The sequence below is a fragment of the Amphiura filiformis genome, chromosome 20 (genome assembly GCF_039555335.1).
Source record: "Amphiura filiformis chromosome 20, Afil_fr2py, whole genome shotgun sequence".
Taxonomy (NCBI): domain Eukaryota; kingdom Metazoa; phylum Echinodermata; class Ophiuroidea; order Amphilepidida; family Amphiuridae; genus Amphiura; species Amphiura filiformis.
Genome location: NC_092647.1, coordinates 20,560,538 through 20,574,550, shown reverse-complemented (window position 1 = coordinate 20,574,550; position 14,013 = coordinate 20,560,538). Strand labels below are relative to the sequence as shown.

Genomic DNA, 14,013 nt, shown 5'->3' with positions numbered 1-14,013 from the left:
TGATCATCTTTTCCCTTTTTCAGCCTTGTTGATCATCTTTTCCCTTTTTCAGCCATGTTGATCATCTTTTTCCTCTTTTTCAGCCTTGTTGATCATCTTTTCCCCTTTTTCAGCCTTGTTGATCATCTTTTCCCCTTTTCAGCCTTGTTAATCATCTTTTACCTTTTTCAGCCTTGTTGATCATCTTTTCCCTTTTTCAGCTTTGTTGATCATCTTTTCCCTTTTTCAGCCTTGTTAATCATCTTTTCCCTTTTTTCAGCCTTGTTGATCATCTTTTCCCTTTTTCAGCCTTGTTGATCATCTTTCCCCTTTTTCAGCCTTGTTGGTCATCTTTCCCCCTTTTCAGCCTTGTTAATCATCTTTTCCCCTTTTCAGCCTTGTTGATCATCTTTTCCCTTTTTCAGCTTTGTTGATCATCTTTTCCCTTTTTCAGCCTTGTTGATTATCTTTTCTCTTTTTCAGCTTTGTTGATCATCTTTTCCCTTTTTCAGCCTTGTTGATCATCTTTCCCCTTTTTCAGCCTTGTTGGTCATCTTTCCCCTTTTCAGCCTTGTTAATCATCTTTTCCCTTTTCAGCCTTGTTGCTCATCTTTTCCCTTTTTCAGCCTTGTTGATCATCTTTCCTCTTTTTCAGCTTTGTTGATCATCTTTCCTCTTTTTCAGCCTTGTTGATCATATTTTCTCTTTTTCAGCCTTGTTGATCACCTTTTTCCTCTTTTTCAGCCTTGTTGATCATCTTTTCCCTTTTTCAGCCTTGTTGATCATCTTTTCCCTTTTTCAGCCTTGTTGATCATCTTTTCCCTTTTTCAGCCTTGTTGATCATCTTTTTCCTCTTTTTCAGCCTTGTTGATCATCTTTTCCCTTTTTCAGCCTTGTTGATTATCTTTTCCCTTTTTCAGCCTTGTTGATCTCTTTTCTCTCTTTGCCTTGTTGATCATCTTTTCCCTTTTTCAGCCTTGTTGATCATCTTTTCCCTTTTTCAGCCTTGTTGATTATCTTTTCCGTTTTTCAGCCTTGTTGATCATCTTTTCCCTTTTTCAGCCTTGTTGATCATCTTTCCCCATTTTCAGCCTTGTTGGTCATCTTTCCCCCTTTTCAGCCTTGTTGATCATCTTTTCCCTTTTTCAGCCTTCACATACCGTAATGGGGTTAACTTTGGGCACTTTTCAGAGTTTTTAAACCACTGCTTCCAAACAAAACCAATTCTATTTCTAATTATCTCTTCTTTTTTTTATAACATAAGAGTTCCCTTCTACACCAAGAAGATGAAAAAGATTTTAAAATAATTTTGTAAGGGTGTCCTAGGGGTTAAAAATAGCCTGAACAAAGTTACCCCGAATTTGGGGCAACTTTGGTAAGAGTATTACATTCAATGAAGAAAAAAAAATCAAAAAAATGATCTTCGCTGTATATGGGCAAGTTGTTGTTTTTTGTGACATTTTACTCCTTGCAAAATTAATCAAGCACACATCCATGCTCACAAAATATTGATTTTTACTTTTTCTGAAAAAAAATGTAAACAAATGCTCATTTTTGGGTAAAAATCCCATTAAGGTGCGGGATTGTAACTATCTAAATTATCCTGACAAATATCCAATTAGCTTCAGCTATTAAGCTATTTAGATATTTAAGATATTTGGATATTATTAAAGGATATTATGGATAATTTGGATAATAGTTGCACCTACTGATATTTTCGATATTTGGATATTTTAGATAATTTGGATATTATCAAGGATATTATGGATATTTATATAATTATTTCAGATATTCGGATATTTTAGATATTATGGTTAATTAAGATATTTTGGATATTTTTATGGCTAATTAGGATAATTTGGATATTTGTTATATTTTTCATATTATTATGGGTCATTGGGATAATTTGGATATTTCAGATATTTGGATATTTTAGATAATTTGGATATTATTAGGGCTATTTTGGATAATTTGGATATTTTAGATATTTTGGATAGGCCTATTATTGTGGATAATTAGGATAATTTGGATATTTCCGATATTAGGATATTTTAGATATAGGCCCTATTGGAATATTATTATGGCTATTTAGTATAATTTGGATATTTTAGATATTTTGCAGATTATTAGGGCTATTTAGTAGGATAATTTGGATATTTTGGATATTATTAGGGCTATTTAGGATATTATTAGGGCTATTTTGGATAATTTGGATAATTTAAATATTTTGGATATTATTATGGCTAATTAGGATAATTTTGATATTTTTCATATTATTATGGGTCATTAGGATAATTTGGATATTTCAGATAGGCCTATTTGGATATTTTAGATAATTTGGATATTATTAGGGCTATTTTGGATAATTTGGATATTTTAGATATTTTGGATATATTATTGTGGCTAATTAGGATAATTTTGATATTTCCGATATAAAGGATATGATATTTTGGATATTATTATGGCTATTTAGGATAATTTGTTGGATATTTTAGATATTTTGCATATTATTATGGCTATTTAGGGTAATTTGGATATTATTAGGGCTATTTAGGATAATTTGGATATTATTAGGGCTATTTTGGATAATTTGGATATTTTAGATATTTTGGATATTATTAGGGCTATTTTGGATAATTTGGATATTTTAGATAGGCCTATTTTGGATATTATTATGGCTATATTTTTGACACATTTTATTTGTAGGCCTACATAAAATGGACAAGTCAGATTTGACATATTTTTGACATACTGTAAACTGATTTGACATAATTTTGACATATTGTTATATTTTTGACATACATTTGACACGCTCAAAAATATGTCAAAACACTTTTGACATTGTTTTGACATAGGCTACCAAATATATGTCAAAACTGATTTTGACACATGTTTGATACACTTTTGACACATTTTTGACATAACAATTTCTGCAGGGGTAATTAGGATAATTTGGATATTTTTCATATTATTATGGGTCATTAGGATAATTTGGATATTTCAGATATTTGGATATTTTAGATCATTTGGATATTATTAGGGCTATTTTGGATAATTTGGATATTTTAGATATTTTGAATATTATTGTGGCTAATTAGGATAATTTTGATATTTCCGATATAAAGGATATTATATTTTGGATATTATTATGGCTATTTAGGATAATTTTGATATTTTAGATATTTTGCATATTATTAGGCCTATGGCTATTTAGGATAATTTGGATATTTTAGATATTTTGGATAGGCCTATTATTATGGCTAATTAGGATAATTTTGATATTTTTCACATTATTATGGGCCATTAAGATAATTTGGATATTTCAGATATTTAGATAGCCTATTTTAGATAATTTGGATATTATTAGGGCTATTTTGGATAATTTGGATATTTTAGATATTTTGGATATTATTAGGGCTATTTTGGATAATTTGGATATTTTAGATATTTATTTGATATTATTATGGCTAATTAGGATAGGGCCTAATCTGGATATTTCAGATATTTTTCATATTATTATGGCTCTTTAGGATAGGCCTAATTAGGATATTTCAGATATTTGGATATTTTAGATAATTTAGATAATATAGGGGGCCTAGGGTTATTTTGGATAATTTGGATATTTTAGATATTTCGGATATTATTATGGCTAATTAGGATAATTTGGATATTTCTGATATTTTTCATATTAGGGGCCTATTATGGGTCATTAGGATAATTTGGATATTTAGATATTTTAGATCATTTGGATATTATTACGGCTATTTAGGATAATTTGGATATTTTGGATATGGCTAATTAGGATAATTTGGATATTCTGATATTTTCCCTATTATTATGGGTCATTAGGATAATCATTGGATATTTCAGATAGCCTATTTGGATATTTTAGATAATTTGGATATTACCGGTATTACGGCTATTTTGGATAATTTGGATATTTTTGATATTTTTGATATTAAGCCTATAACTGCCTATTATGGCTAATTAGGATAATTTGGATATTTCTGATATTTTTCATATTATTATACTCAGATAGGCCTATTTGGATAGTTTAGATAATTTGGATATTTTAGTAGGCCTATTCATAACCTTCTGTTGGTCTTTTCGACATGATGTCATATTCACTTTACAATCTTGCGGATTTTCCCAATTGTGCAACACATAGAACATTCTAGAAAAGAGGATTCCCAACTATGAAATGATTCCATTTGTTGTTGTTTTTTTTGTTTTTGTTTTTTTTGTTTTTTATCAACTTGATGCATAGAGGGAATACCAAAAAATGTCATCACTCGTGAAATAATCTAAATTGTGAGAAAAGATTACTAATCAAATTAATTCACTCAAGGCACATCACAATATTTTATTATTTTTTTACCACTTTGGTCCAATTGGGATTTTTAATCCCGTTTCCAATTTCTTCAATTGACTCATGCCGAAATAAGAAACATCGAATCGCTCATCTCTAAGTTTGTTAATCACAAATAGTCTCTTTAACACGTTGCATTGTAAATTTCTGAACTGGTGGACAGTACCTTAATGACGCATAGCAAACCAACGTCAGAAGAGATAGGGCGGATATAAATAGCATGTGAAATTGTTTATTTAGAATCGAATGGCGCGGGATGTGCAAACAATCAGCAATCGGAGCGAAAGTATTATCAAGTTTTCACGTAATTACTTCCTTTGAGTGAGTAAAATTTGAGAGACTGTATGTTAATAAGTGATTTTTCTTGCAAATAATATGCAAATCATGCATAATGGTATTATTTTGAACTTATAAATAGAGCTTGCAAAATTAAATCCAATCGTTTGGATGCCGAATTCGGAAGCTTGCTCATAATTTGTTTCGTACGGTTTTTTTTCTTCTTTTCAAATACTGGCCAACATCCCTGGTGGAATCAAGCGGTCAGGGGTAGTGCGCATGCAGATGAAAATTAGTTATTCTGGTTGGTTGCTTTGTTTCTTTGGTGATTCTCTACTGCTTCTTTGAATTGTTTGGGTTCTGTTATTGTGACCACTGTTTCAGGAATCAGGCATGCAGGTAATGAGTTCCAGACAGTCTTTAATTGTTCTGGGTATGAATAGACTCGCTTGCCAGTCCTATATACGCCGTACCTATGTATATTGAGGTCTGGCTTACGCCATTTTGGATGTCAATGGGAAATACACACTTAACGATTTGCGCCGGTTAGAAAAAAAAAAAAAAAATCTTAAAATTTCATCAATGTATACATTATAAAAGTGGTACCAACCGTATTGTCCTTGCTTATTTAAGACTTGGTTGAAACAAAATTAAGGATCGAAAGCATTTTAGTGTCCAAAAGGCAAAATTATCGTCAAAGTTCTGCGAAATCGGCACCCTTGCGAAGGGTTCAGAATTGAATCGAAGCGAAAATATCCGATCTTTTGCGATCAAAAACACAAAATTACAACTTTAAACATACTATTGGCAAAAGACATTATTACCAAACAATATAGAATAGAAAATTTGACATCATTTTCTCAAAATATTGAAAAAATTTGCTCACTAGACATCGAAAAAGTATGCAATCCAATTCCCGTTCAAACGCGTGGGAAACTGAAAGTGCGATAATCGTGACTAGGTATGAAAGAGTGTTTATAGCAGTCTTTTGATGTTGATAAGGGTTTGAAAGCTCTGGAATTTGAAAGCTCTGGAATTTGAGTGCCGTGAGGATCGTAGGTAGGTTTCATGGTTTAGCGACGTTTTCACGTATTTTTTTGTGGGAGCTGAGAGTACATCACTGATCAGATATCAAATGGCATTCTGAATACAAGGAATGTCCTTCTGATATCAAATAATTGTGATTTTTTAAAATTCGCTAGAGGTATTAAATGGCGATCCTGACTAGACCACCCGAGCTATTATAAGGTACAAATTGCAAATTTATCATATTAAACTTTTGCAACAAGGTTAAACATGTTTTCAACTGTACAACCATACCTTTTATTCCATCGAACAAGCTTTATTTTGTTCCAAACTTCATGTTTTTATAGCTATTTTTGACGTAAAAGAGCTGGTAACAAAACCGGTGAATCGAGCTCCGAAGTTTTCGCGTAGCACAAGCGCTTGATGTACGCTCGTTTTGACGGTATTTTACGCTAGCGTATCGTGAATTTTAAAGCGCGTTTGCATGTTTGACATCGTTTTACTGAGCGACGCAATTCTGCATTTGAACTTACATGAACTTACATGAAGTGCCACACCACTCCCTCTTCTCACTTGGTCGCGAGATCCTTTTTAGGGGAGGGGGGGGTCATAATGTGGCTTGGGTGAGTGGGCTTTTAGCCTTAGTAACCCAAAAAGGTTTGGAGTTTGCTTTTGAAGTCGTTGATGGTTAGAGCTAACACTGTAGAATTAGGTAGCCTATTCCAGTCTGTTATAACTCGTTGGCTGTAGAAGTAGCGTCTTGTATCTACTCTCATGTGTTGTTTTTGAAGTTTCATTGGGTGGCCTCTTGTACCTTGGTATTCTGCTAGTTGGAACATGTCTGTCGGTTTTATGTTGTCAATTCCTGTGAATATTCTGTACGTTTGGATCAAGTCTGCTCTCCTCCTTCTATCTTCTAGTGTCATAAGATTCAGTTCCTTTAGTCTTTCGTGATATGGTTTGGATTTCAATTCTGGTATTATCTTTGTCGCTCTTTGTCGATTTATTCAAGATGGCGGAATTTCTCGAAAAATGTGATGTATTTTACCCCGTAATTTCCCTCATTACTCAAAGCCCTGCCCTCTTTCACAATATTTTAGCTTCTTGGCTATCATCGGAAACATAGATTAGTAATATTAGGTAGGTCACTGTATTTTTAAAGATTTTTTAGATGATTTTTACGATGAAAAAATTGATGTTTTAAGCTTCTTTTCAAAAAATGGTTTTAGCTTGTTACAAAATGGGTAAAAAATCGTTTTTAGCTTGTTTGATATTTTTGCTTAATAGTTTAAAGCTTGTCTCCTTAGATGAAACTTTTAGTTTAAGCTTGTTAGAATATTAAACCTTGATGAAATAGTGATATTTGAGCCCTATATAGCGCGGTCTAAAAGTCAGGATCGCCTATTAAATTTATTATAATAAATTTAAATTCAGTTTTACAACTTTTAGTCTTACTGAAGTTACTCACGTCACGACAAGAACATGAGAACTCAACTTAGTCTTACTCGTAATCGTATAGCCTACTCTCTAGCTTTGAATGCCCCCACAGTCACATTCATGCACAATAGTTACGCATTTGATGCTAGACTTCAATTATGAGTCAACGGTATCTTTTGAGTAGGGAGTCCGGGAGTCCGGTAGTCCGAATAATCAGACCCAGAACAAAATATTAATTTCTGATCTTGTACTGGGTCTGAACTGTTTCCATATGAAATCTTGATGGCAAATTGGACAATAGAAGCACATGGTTCTACGTGACAGCTTTTTAATCCCTATTCAGGTTACGTGAATCACGCTATTGTGGACCATCCTTCTGATACTTGAGTGTTTGGACACGCTGAGCGGTTTTTTGTCTACCTCTCTGTTTGTAAACAAACCAGGAGGTCGAAATAAATCCTCCTCGCCCGAATCACGAAAGTCAGCGTAATAATACGGCACTAGGAGTCGGCACTTTTTGCCTTTTTAAGCAAACCTTATCAAGTTTGGTATCACTGGAAAGAGAATTTAAACTAGAGAAAACCAACAGTCTTTAAATCAGCTCAGTAGCTTGAAGTATAGTGAAGTTATGCTCAATTAAAGTTGTGTGCGTACAGGTTTTGTGTCTGTCGCTGCGACCAACTGGAATGTGTGCAACGAAGTCCCTAGATTATGTCGATTACTGTCTCAAAATTTATTTAAAATCTAATAAAATTTGGAAAGGGAGTTAAAAAAGACAACTAGTATTGTAAAATATCATATTGACAATTATTGAATAAATAAAAATTCCTTTAAAAAGGAATAGGGCGAGCCACTGAGGAAGTGCTAAGATAAAGGTGTAGTTATTTTATTCGAACTGTTTTTATAAATGGGATTGTTCATAATAAGCACGTTTGTACGTTTGTCAAATGACAAGTAGGGCATGTAGTAAAAACACACTGCATAATTCTTGATAGGCAATTGTTGTCAAAAGGGTGGTTCAAAAGAAACACAAATAATTACTACAGACACACGTATGCAATGTAGTTTTGTAATTTTATTTTAATAATACTGGAAAAAGAATCTTATAATAAGGATAACCATCAAAATTTCATGTTGCCCCTATTGCTACAAAAGATTGTTTTCTGGATAGAACTCATCAACAGAAGTATTGTGGTGGTTAAATGGTCAAAATCGGTCAAAAACTTTTCGAATTATGAAGTTTCCCATTCTGACCGGTCATTGGAACGAAATAAAATGACAAGGTCCGAAAATAGCAATTGGGAGCAAAATTGGCATAAGCATATATTTACCTTTATATATTTCTTTATTTTAACATATATGCAAACATGAAACAAGCATATTGTGAAAGTATCAAAGGGTTTCTTATGAAATGGCACTTTACTAGTCAATGGCATAAATTATTTTTTCAAACCGAGGCATTGAAATCATGCATTTAGAGAACATTTGCCAAAAATCATCCAAGATGGCCGATATGGCACAAAATCAAAATTGCACTAAGTCCAGGTGAACTTTTTTTTTCACAACCAAAAATGTCAATGTTATTGGGTTTAATAATGCCCAATTAGTAGGTGTATGCAAACAAAATTTTAAGTGTCATTGAAGGTCATTGACTCATTCACAACAATAGAGGTTTACCCACTTCACTCATCATGCTCATGTGTGACTTCTAACAAAAGGTGCTAGTTCCCGTAGTATTCTTCATTCAAACCAATTCAATGCATGACCTCGGAGTCACCTGCATGACTTTCATGGGCTATTTTGAAACAGTTATGGTTGCACATTCAGGTACTTCTTTTGAAAGTTCTAAACAAGGTATAGCCAGCAGCAAGTTGTAGATGGTATAGGCCTAAATATAAGAAAACGTTTAGGGTTGAAATCAGGTGAAAATACATCGAATGAGCACGAAACTTCACATTTATGTTCAGAAAGGTGTCTTCTTAGCATGATTCGAAAGGAGTATGGAAATTCCAAAGGGAAGCTGGTGATTTAATTTGTAACTCGAGATCTACTTGTTCATTTTTTTTTTTCCTTTTTACAGAGGGTATGATAGAGGTATTATTGGCAACTCTGCCAAATTACAGCTCAGTAGGCCACGTTTTTCACCTGAAATTATTGACATGAATATTTTGTGCCATTCTTGAGCAGTGCTGAACTTAGCCACTGGCAATTAAACGCACTGTGGCGATGGAACAATTTTGACTCGCACTTACAGGAAAATGAAATAAGTTGTGTTGCTGTAATTTGCAAGATAGTTACAAAATATAATTGGTATTCACTTCCCCAATTTGTACAGAAAAATATTGAAAAATAAAAGAATGAGATCAATTTAGAAATGTCTGTGCAAGCAGTGCACAGTTGAGCTCCCTGCATGTCTATGGGAGCGTTCTAATCATGTTGATGGTTCATTGGTCATCCCTACTTATAAAGATCGAGATAACATAAAAGCACCATCATAACACAGTAGTTATTACGTTGACATTATTAGCCTATGTAAATAAGTTTATGTGCATCAGTCATATCCATAACAAAATATGAATGTCATTAGATTATTGACCTATGAAAACACAGGTAAATGAAAGTCAAGTGTTACGAAAACTAGGCGGACATCTTCCACTAATTGCCTCAGCCATGTTTGGCCCACTCACACAGTAACTCACAGAGCACGTATAGGGACCCAAAAACTTCACCCGATTTAACACACTTAGCTCTATCGTATATCTTCAGCGCCACATTCAGATTTTACCTCTACCCTTCAGCTTCTCAAAACTAGGTGTATTTTAAAATTTTATAAGAAATTACTGTGCAATGTTACTATTTTACTAACTCATCTTCCAACTGATATTAAACCCGAGCAACTGGTAATTACATAGCCATAACACGGTCACCTAGCCACTGTGCAACACTGGGAACCAATATTTTCAATGAACCCGCTATATTCCTTTCCCGTGCTCAAATATTTTGTGAACCGGTCTCATTTTAAAGGCCATGTAAACAAAACAACACGTGTGCAATTTCAACCAATAAAAGCTATAGTAAAACAACAAGCACATGCAAGCAAGTATTTTGCCAGTATCAATAAAACTATAATGAGGCTATTAATGTAGCCCAACTGTACGTACAATCTGGCAATACCGCTCAGTCTGAGAGAAATTAAAAATATCCGTTGCAATTTTCTGATTTGCATAAAAGTAATGCTAGTTCATGGAAGTTGTAAAACAATTATTTCTTTTAATACAAACATATTCCTTGGTAAGACAACTTTATAGCACTGTTTGAATATCAACATGAAGTAGTAATGACAAATTTAAATGGACACTATCGCCTCTGTAGTTTCCTAATTACATAGACAGCACAAATATTTCATTTTTATTCTGAAACGCCGTGAAGAAGTAAGTAGTACAAAACCCAGCGCAATATGGGTCGAAAATCGCTTCGCGATTTTCACCCAAAAAGTACCGGGGTAACAACATATGATTACATAGTATGAAGTGCAGTTGTGTGTGCTTTTTCTCAAGTCACCCCAAACCTCGGGCCTATGCGGAAAAAAAAGCAAACATTTTTATAACAAGTTTAGAACAGAGATTCTTAAAATACTGGAGTTGATTAAAAGTAGTAACATAAATAATATCAATTCATTGAAGTGTTTTTTTTCTGATATTTCAGAAGCCCTCATGCAAAATGTTCTTGTCTTTAGTTTATGAAGCAGAATTGAAACTCATCTGACACTGCACTACTCAACTTCAGAATTGAAAAAAAAATACAAAGGAAGTGAAAAAAATTTTTAAAAATATTACACAGATTCTTTAAGTATCATAGAAATGATTAAAAGTAGTAACAAAAATAATATCACTTGTATTAAGTGTGCCTTCTTCATTTTTATCCTTGTCCTCAAGACCCGATAATCCGCTACATCTACCACCCGGCGTCAACCCGACAAGGCACATGGCACGCACCGCTAACACACCGCTACACTCCCCGTACTTCGTATGTTACCACAGTACCTCCCTGTACAAAATCATGGTTCGCATTTTACCGCAACCTCCGATTGCTCTGCAACTTGGCCAACTTCTTCTTGAAAGTCTATAATTTAATCTAATACCAGTTTCATATAGGTTTCATGGACTCTTTATGACCGAATTATAAGGCTTTTGACAAGAAAAATCGGGAAAAATTACCTTGATTTTGGTGCCTCAGAAATTGCTTTTGACTACCGTTCATGCTTTATCAACGGGCATTTGTTTACTATTCCCGGATGGGGAATTCTTTTGTCTATCCCATAATAATCTCAGATTTTGGACTAGGTCAGGGGTTAATGAGATGTGATCCAAAAACTCTGTCACATCCGGAAGCTCATGTGACAAGATGGCGACGAATGCATCTACTGCTAATCTGTTGCTCTGAAGGTACACTGTATTTATCGCATTGATCTAGGATTATACAGACTTTTTTTTTGGAAAAAACATCATACAGTTAGAAAGATTAATCTTTAATCTCTTCAAATCATAATTTATTTTTCCATTTGAACATAAAAATCATGTTTATAACATACGACAATTCTTGCTTGTTTTACGTGCTTCCAGATACAAATTCGGAAATCGGGAAACTACTGGACTCCCTATTTTGAGTAAAATTTGCCTATTTTGAACAGTCATTACGGCCTAAAATTTTGATGCGATCGCCCGCCGTGATCGGCTGTGAGGCTGTACATGTGTTTACTTCCTAACTTCCATTGCTATTTGCTTTACTGTTTACATCCATGGTGTCATGCTTCAGCCAATCCGAATAGTATAGATTTTGAATGCCTAGAATGTGAAGCTATTGGTGCATGGTGAGCAAATTCGTGGCTAGACTTCTTGAGCAGTATAACAATTTTTATGACAAATTTAAAATTTGATATTTTTTAAATATCGGGTATTTAATATTTAACAATCCTTGAACATGTCGAAGTATTACAAGTAAACTTTATAAAATCTGACGATAATGATATATGTGACGTGTCATGTCAAAAGGAGACACTTTTGGGCAGGTTATCAATTTTGAGATTTTTACATATCTTAAATATAGAGATATTTTGCTCCACAATGCCGTTTTCCCCAATGAAATCGGACATTCCTAAGCGAGGATATTGAGTTCGTAAGTTATGGTATTATAAAATTGGAAATTGAGATATCGGCTTTTAAAAATATTATTGACCATGTTGAGAGTAGGAATTATCTAGAAAATTGTCTCAAAAAATACAAGATGCCAGTTATATTGCGGTCTGAAACTATCAGACAATATTTTAAACATTAATAACATCACAAATTCAAAACAAACCCAAATTGTGAAAAATCTCCCCCGAGCGGATTTTTGGCTATTTCTCCATTTACGATCCTGCCCAAAAGTGTCTCCTTTTGACATGACACGTCACATATACAGTTATATGCGGTACCGGTACATAAAGTGTATCATGTTGGGTTGTGCATCATCAGTTGGGGTACCGTATCTATAGGAAAAGATGGATGCATTACATTTATTTCATTTTTCTCAGGGCATTTTGTCCCAGATCTCAAGATTTGGAGAGGGGTACTGACTACTGAACTAATTTTGGTCTATGGTGTACTCTTTATTTTGTTGCTTATTATTTATCTAGCTCAAATTGTGGAAAGTAAGAACTAAGGGTGTGAGTGAGTCCGGGAATTTGAGTCCCGCCTAATAATCTATTACCGGGCAGGAAATTCCCTGCCGGGTACCAAATTAAAAAAAAATAAAAAAAAAAAAAAAAAAAAAAATGGTTGACCTAAAAAAAAAAAAATTGAATTTTGCACATTGTTTTGTGTTTTTATGAAAATTGATACATAGTTTTCATGTCATACTCTATTTTGATATCAAAATGCATTGAATTTGAATGCATTTTGATATCGTTAATAGAGTATGACATGAAAACTATGTACGTCATTTATAAGCAAGATCAGACCTACCAAATGTGTAACAACCAGAAGTAAGAAGAAATAGCACACACTGCTTGTGTGTAGGTAAGCACAAAAGAAATGGTCAAATTCTTTTGTAGATGCCTATTGTGATTGTGCAAGCGTGACCTTGTATGCAGATACACTAAGATGCACACTGCAATTTCAGCTTATAAATATCTCTGAACAAGCATCTTTAAAAATGGACTGATCTTTGTAAAAATGGTGTCAAAAATTATTGGAAAGAGCTATCTACTTTGTTTTTTCAGTACTTACTGCCAATCACATGTTCATTAGTATGTAAAAGTTTGAAGAACAACATTAGAAAAATACTGCTACTACAGGGGTTAATTTAAGTAGAACCAAGCTTGTAATCACTGTTAAAGTCAATCTTAAAAAGTGGAATGATCATGGAAATCATCTCCTCTGAGCTCCTGATGCATTTTATTGTCATCCTAAAGATGTTTATTTTGAACTATATCATTTGTTCATTTCATACGATAGAGTTTTGGCCAAATTTTTTACACTTTTCACATCCAGGGGTGAGTTTAACAAACTTTCATTCACTTTCTTAGGAAACCATTACATAACATTACTCAATATCAAAAACTTCATTCACAAAAAATAGATCCTTAGACAACTTAATGTTTGCCTCAGGGATATTGCTGAGAATCTTAGCTTTTATATGATACCCTATTTGTTAGGAATTATCTTCAAATTCTCTTAGAAAATTATAAATAAGTGAGGCTACATGAGCTCGGTTGTTACACATTACAGGCAAATATGAGTGCCTCGTTAAGAAATTAAGTGCTAAATAAGCAGTTAATTAAGAACTTTATTTTTGTTTTTTTGGCTGAAATATATACCTAAATATCTTATTCATAAAAAGAAACAATTAGAATTATGTTAATAATAGCTTAGACTGAATTCTACCAA

At 33.4% G+C, this 14,013-nt stretch overlaps 1 protein-coding gene across 1 annotated transcript in view; it reads left to right on the top strand.

The window, feature by feature from the left end:
- The first annotated feature begins 4,559 nt into the window (after nt 1-4,559).
- Nucleotides 4,560-14,013, top strand: part of LOC140142947 (condensin-2 complex subunit G2-like) — a 49,846-nt gene continuing 40,392 nt past the window's right edge. The window contains 1 exon segment of the mRNA XM_072164975.1: nt 4,560-4,669. The gene's annotated coding sequence lies outside the window, so the exon portion shown is untranslated.